The sequence below is a fragment of the Amphibalanus amphitrite genome, unplaced genomic scaffold (genome assembly GCF_019059575.1).
Source record: "Amphibalanus amphitrite isolate SeventyFive unplaced genomic scaffold, NRLGWU_Aamphi_draft 000381F_arrow, whole genome shotgun sequence".
Taxonomy (NCBI): domain Eukaryota; kingdom Metazoa; phylum Arthropoda; class Thecostraca; order Balanomorpha; family Balanidae; genus Amphibalanus; species Amphibalanus amphitrite.
The window spans coordinates 410,336-416,335 of NW_024881875.1; positions in this window are offsets into that span (position 1 = coordinate 410,336).

Here is a 6,000-nt window from a genome sequence, read left to right on the forward strand (position 1 = left end):
GTCGAAATGCGATGATACCTGATGGTGAATAATAAAAAGGCTGGAGCATTCAAGAGTAAGACGGTAATGCAGTGACGTACCCAAGGGGGTGTAGGGGAGCGGGTGAGCGGCCGTACCAGCTTGGAGATTAGTTTGAGTCAGTGTCCGTTTTAGTTACCTTGGTTTTGTTAAAATTGTACGCGTGGGATATTTAGGCAGGGGTCTGAAAGGAGGCCAGCGCGGCGGGAACCGCACGGGCACATCGGCCGCCATCTATGGCCTCGAGGCGGCTGATGTGGGCGTGGCCTACTCGGGCGAGGGACGAGACGAAAGCAGGGGAGAGGAGATCGGGGCTCTTGGTGTCTGACTGCCGTCCGGTACGGACATCGAGCCCCCGACTGCTCTCTGCTGCTGGCTCACCTGGCTCGAGGTAGGTTCCTGTCACGCAGGGATTGATGCTGGGCTCAAAGCACATCCCATAGTTAGGATAGGAGCACCGGGGTGGAGGGTTAGGTAGATTCGCGCGCCGTGAACCGTTAGGGTAGTGTTAGGGTAGAAACTTGCGGAAACGGAAATAATCGGTCGTCTCGGATCCAATTCAATGCGCAGTCCTTTATGATGTTCGGTTTTTACAATAAATGGGTTTAGAATTGACCAGATGCATTTGGAGACGGGTTGAGTCGGAGGAGAACGGAGGTTGAGCGGAGTCTGATTCATTCGGTACCGTAGTTTAGTCATCACGGCTCAGGAGCTTAGCTCCAAACCCATGAGGGTACGCTTCCAACCGCGTGTGCCCCAAAATGGCGGAGTTATTCACCTGAACCACGATGCATAGTTTAGTACAATTAGTGTAGATGACAGTGGCCCGGGTGGCAGTCGGGGTAATGGCTGGGAGACGTCCCGGCCTACCACTTGTCATGTAGAGTAAAGTAGATATCCGGAGGGGAGGTAACGAAGGGCCTGCAGGACCGGCCTAAGCCCCCCTCACATAATGGTGCATCGGCCGGGAACGTTCTTTCAAGTAAAATTCGGCTGAACAACGTTTTTCTCCCGGTAGGTGTCAGGCACGCCATTAGGTACGTAAGCCTTAAACTGCATTATCTAGTGAAACGCCCTGCCCGTAAAGTCGCCGGAATCGCATGTTAGTACGTGGTTTTGTAAATCTTAAACTGTTTAAACAAACGGCTAACAGTAAGTCTAAAAAACGTTTTTCACTCTTGCTGGTATGAGGATACGCCGCTAACGTAAGACTTAAACTGCATTTGGCGAAACGGCCTGCTGTAAATCCAGTGCGCTTGCTCAGTACGTGGTTTTGTAAATCTTAAACTGTGTAAATCAGACGGCTGCAGCTGTTAGACGCCCCCACCGAATTGATCTTGAAAGAACGGTCGATTGAGCCATACTAAATTTATTCAATTTACTCCGCTCAATATCCGAACTTCTGGGAACAAACGAGCCAAGCCAGCAGCCAAAATTGATAGGCAAAAGTTTGCGATGACTGCAATAAAAATAGCAACACTAAGAAAACCGAAATGCAGCTTGCGAGTTGCAAATATGCTGTGTGAATGAGCAAATACGATATAGTTGACAATAGCCGTTTTTACGACGGCCATCGGGTACACATTTGGTTCACAATTGGTCATAATTGATGGTCAAATTAGATTAAAGGTGTTTCTTCGTAGCTATTAGCTAAGGTAGAGCTAATACCTTGCAAGCCTTCTTTGTCATGAATTCAAAATAGTAACTATATTGGCTGTAAAGTAGAGGTGGTACATATTTGGTTAGTTTAAGTCTGTTCGCCAGATTGCCCGTCGTGTAAACGGCTAATAAGTAATAGAGTAGAGTGCGAAGTGCGGATGTGCGGGGTGACTGTCTGAAACTGAGGCTGTCTGAAACTGAGGATGTGTGAATTGCACGTGAGAAAAAAATGTGTGGCATGTGAGAGTTAAAAGGTGGAGAATGCAATTGTGTGGGAGTGGTAAGAATGTGGAATGGGAGGTGAGATCGTATCAAAAATGTGAAGTCAGTCTGTTAGCTTGTGTGATTGCAAGTGTGAGTGAAAGGTGTAAATGCATGCATGCGTGAACTGAGTGAAAAAGGAGAATGCTTCTGTGAAACGGTGAGGTGACAGTCTGAGAGTTGCGAGTGTGCTGAAAGAATGGACGATTAATCTGACATAAGCATTACAGTGAAACGGGCGACACGATTCCCACTTGACGTTTACAAAAGTGTCCTTAATTAATCAAAGTCTGTTCAAAGTTGGAACCTTGTTATGTCTTGAAGTACCCACGAAGTTAAGGATTAATTGCACAAAATGTAGAGCTTCTACATTCGTTTCTAGAGAGATGATCTTTCTTATAATTGACGCTTAGTTTACCGCGATTACCGTGATTTACAAAGATTTTCTCCCCGCATGATTTAGATATTGTTGGTTGTCAAAGATTAAAATTAAGATTAAAATTCATAAAGATTAGATCCCTCGGATGCTTGGGAAACAATAAAATTAGATCTTCCCGCGGCCGGAGACAAACAAGTTTTGCTCCTGGCACATGCCTTAATTGAAATATACTATGTAAATTCGCGTCTGGAGAAAAACGGTATAATCAAATGCTGTGTCGACCCTTCTTATCACAAAGAGCCGCGTCAACCAGTTAACAGAGAACTGCGACCACAAAAACACCCGAGACAGACGGGGTAAGAAGTGGTGACCTCCACATTTGTACTTTCACTCGCCACTTTTTGTACGGCAAGCAGGCCGCTCTCGATGTTGTTTTTGCTGCTGGTAGGACGTTTTTTATCGAATCGGCCATGGCCTCAAGGTTTGCGTCTACGGACAGTGAGGATCAAACAAAAGTCACTGTTACTGCCTTAACTGAGGCACCATCCTTCGGCCATATGGAGACACAGTCTGTACGAAACCCATTTAAAGTCAACCGGCTTTAATCGATACTTCCATTCCGTAACTAATGCTGTGTAAAGTCCATTGTCATGCGTGATGTCGGGTGATGTAAAGAATATGCATAGCTGAGGAAATCTCTTAACGTGGTCGATTCAAATATAGCACACCGAATAAAGTCGAGCAACGAAATCCAGTTTGATCCGGTTTGCCGATTGTCAGGCGGCGTGCGCGTCAAGGGGCCGCAGCATGCCGGTTAACAAAGATCCACGACAAAAAAAAAATCCGCCCCAGACAGACGGGATGTGATGCTGTGACCTTCCAGCCGCTGGGGACACGGCCAGCAGGCCGCCCTCAACGTTGTTTTTGCGACCAGAAAAATGTTTAGGCGGGTCGGCCTTGGCTTTAGGATACGCATCACGGCAGTGAGGATCAGATCCAACACGACTCGGCCTGACCCTGAATGTCACCTCCAGACCCGGACTCTCACGGCAAGGACGAAACAGGCAAAAAAGGGGGTAGACCAAAGTAATACCCAACCAGAAACGGTCACCACCCACGGTCGTCGTTCTCACCAGACGTGTGCGATTACCGAGATGAATCAGGCGATTGAAGAAGCTCACATTGGTATTAGCCGGCTAAATTACGTCGAAACTAGAGAGCGCAGCCCAGAAGCGTGCGGAACAGTATGTGTTATTTGTTGGAACTATTGGCAAAACACATTTGTAATTTAAGATAGTATTTATATGAAATATATTAAAGAAGTTCACATTTGTTGGAAAGGCTCTCATAGATCAAAATGTCGTGCTTGTAGAGGTCTAGTTAGAGTTACACAAGCTAATGGCGGATCAAATATCTTATTTCAAATATCATTAATTAACAATAAATGCTTCGTTACCTTTATTACGCTGAATTAGACTTTGTAATACGGCGATCAATTAGGAATTAGGCATTCGGCATAACTGACATGTGCGAGAGGAACCGGTTGTGGGTGTACTGGCGAGTCGTATATACCTAATCTTATTATGCCGCGTCATCATTTAACGTGGCGTCCAACCCGTTTAAATCGCTCATCTGTGTAGCTCGCTTACTGGAGGGCGCTGTCTCGACCCAAGGTCACCACAGCCACTGAGATGACAAGCACAGTGGGCCAAGGGCGGGTGCACTCTGAACCCGAGCACGTCTGTGGCTGGCTTTATATTGGGAGAGGAGTCAGTGCACGACTATCCATTCGCGTTATAACTATATGCAAATAGGAATAACATACGAATACTTCCCCGAGCTCAGGCATTGTAATCTCGGCAGCCGATGCACATAACCAGAGATGTCATTCGAAACTTATGCGGCAAAAGGGAGTGCCTGTGAAATAGAGAGGGAAAGGGTAAGTGAGATAGTGTGTGTGAGATAGAGAATGAGAGGGTGTATGTGTATGTGTGTGAGAGAGAGTGAGAGAGAGAGAGAGAGAGAGGAGAGAGAGAAAGAGAGAGAGAGAGAGAGAGAGAGAGAGAGAGAGAGAGGAGAGAGAGAAGAGGAGAGAGAGAGGAGAGAGAGAGAGAGAGAGAGAGAGAGAGAGAGAGAGAGAGAGAGAGAGAGAGAGAGAGAGAGAGAGAGAGAGAGAGAGAGAGAGAGAGAGAGAGAGAGAGAGAGAGAGAGAGAGAGAGAGAGAGAGAGAGAGAGAGAGAGAGAGAGAGAGAGAGAGAGAGAGAGAGAGAGAGAGAGAAGAGAGAGAGAGAGAGAGAGAGAGAGAGAAGCAAAATACCGATCATTGCGGCATCTAAAGACAATTTTTCCGAAGTCTGTCCATCCGGATGGTAAATGTTACTCCAACTGGCCGTCCAGCGCCATGCGTAGAGATGCAGACCCCGGCCAAACCTCCCTGTCCTTGCAGACAAGTCAAGGACTGGAGATGGTTGGTCCATATAAAAATAAATCAGGCGGGGAGAACGGTGACTGCGGCGGAGCTTGTACACGACCGGCTAAGTTTAAACGTTGCGCATTAATTACCACACAAATGTCAAAAGTGTCACCAAGCCTCGTTGATATTCGGCGTAATGTAAGATTTACGCCGTTACCAAATTATGTCGACCCATTGCGATGCTCGCAATGCTACGATGGGAAAAGAGCATTTGTATGGAATAGGTTTTAACCAACGCAGTCTTCTAACTTATCATGTCAGGTGCAATATCAAAATAAAGTATCACCGATGGAGATCGGACCGCGCTGACCGCAATGTCTACAACGACAAATTTTGTCTCTGATTCCCCTTGCGGTGAAAAGTTTATAAGTTAATGGGGTGTAAATCTTGTCGCTCTGACATCTACGAATGCGCAACAACATAAAGATTGTTATCGTCTGTGACCGACTCTGATGCGGTCATGTTTTGTAAAGTCATTACTTTACTACTGCATTCGAAGGAGCGATGACTGTTCCAAAGCCGTCAATGCCTAAGGTCATGATGGCATTCTAAATTCTATCATCCTGATTACCCACTACTGCGTAAGTATAAGGACATCTTTGAGGCAAGTATGATCATGACTGTGATCAATAAAGGTAAAATTCCATAAAGGTCCAAATTAAAATCATCATTGTTAGTTATTGATTACAATCATGCCCAAAGAAAGGTCGATTCATGATATATAATTTTACAGCATGGAATAAAACTGCATCGAACATGGTAAGATATCGCTTTGGCATACATCCGGGTTATTCGAAATAAACAAGTTTCGACACGGCCAAAGTGTTAAAATCGGGATGGTTGTTCGGGAGTTCAGTTCGGTCGTGCCAGCCGGGGTGACATTTCATACATCAGACGGCGAAGATTTATGCCGGTGTCCCACCTGTCAATACAGAGGCTGCCCCTTTTGTTTGCATCACGGCTGGTATCGATCTGGGATTTACCTACTCTATCCTAAATTGGCCTCCAAGCGATTACATTATAGCTAGTTATCAAAAGGGACATACGGGCGCGTCAAACGCGAAGACGTTTGTGATATTTGACCCAAATGATTCTAACAGGAAACGATGTCGATGTTATTGTGTGTTAAAGTGTATGTATGAAGTGTATGTATGTGTACGCCAGAGGTCGGATGTATATCTGAGCATTAACACGGCAGTCAGCCACCGAT